Consider the following 1081-nt stretch of genomic DNA (forward strand, 5'->3'; position numbering starts at 1 on the left):
CACAGGACAAAAGACACTGCCCCACAGCTTTGCTTCCAGCCAAAGGCAGTGCCTCAACTGTCTGAACCAGAACTCAGAAATCTCAATGGAAGTTGCCTGATGCAACTAGGCTGCCTTACAGAACCCACAAGCTCTGTTCACACGTCTGCCCCTTTGAAACAGGAAAAGCTGAAACTATGATTCCCAGAGTATCTTCTCTTTCTGTGCCCTGGTTAGAGCTGACCAATTAAGGTTCCTGGGGATGGGGGGGGGGGTGCATCTAGAAGTTAAGAAGTTAAGATAGTCTTGCTATCTTTCTGAACTTGAGAGCCACCCAGCCAACTCTTGGTCTCTACAGTGTAGTCCTCTCAATTCTAAGCTCCAGATTCTTTCTTCAATGGTAAATATAACTATGGCATGTATTTTGTCAAATAAGAGCAACTCTTCACTATGGGTTGTTTAGAGGGCCTTCCATGTGTAATACTGTAATAGTGAGTGCATTTACCAAGAACCCACTGAGTGTATAACACAATCTTGATGTAAATGATGGACTTTAGTTAACAAATATGTATCACAATTGGCTCCGCAACTGTAACAAATGGACCACACCATCACCAAATACTAGCCATAGGGGAAATGAGGGAGGAGCAAGTGAGAGCTCCATATTTTCTGCTTAAACTTTCCATATACATGAAATTGCTCAGGAAAAATGTACTTACATCCAAAGTTTCATTAGTGCCATTGACATGCCTTTCATTAAGCCTCCTGACTTTTCCTATCTACAGCCTCTGTTCTTCCAGGATTCACACCCACTGGAAAATAAATTTCACTCCCTGGTCAAGTGTTCTGCTTTCTCATGTTTCTCATGGCTGAGATGGGTACTTTTGGATTGGACTATGCCCTGGGTATTTCCCCATCTGCTAATCTCACCATGGAAGGAAACTGATTTGGGATATTAATAAAGGTACTTCCAGTGCATAGAACTTGAGCAGCTATCTATTCATTTTTGGAGATAGTCATGGCATAGATAATCAGCCCATATGGTTATGTACCGTTGAATAGAGTTAGCACATCTGTATAATTATTGGTAGAGAGAATGAGC

The sequence above is a fragment of the Ochotona princeps genome, chromosome 15 (assembly GCF_030435755.1).
Source record: "Ochotona princeps isolate mOchPri1 chromosome 15, mOchPri1.hap1, whole genome shotgun sequence".
NCBI lineage: Eukaryota > Metazoa > Chordata > Mammalia > Lagomorpha > Ochotonidae > Ochotona > Ochotona princeps.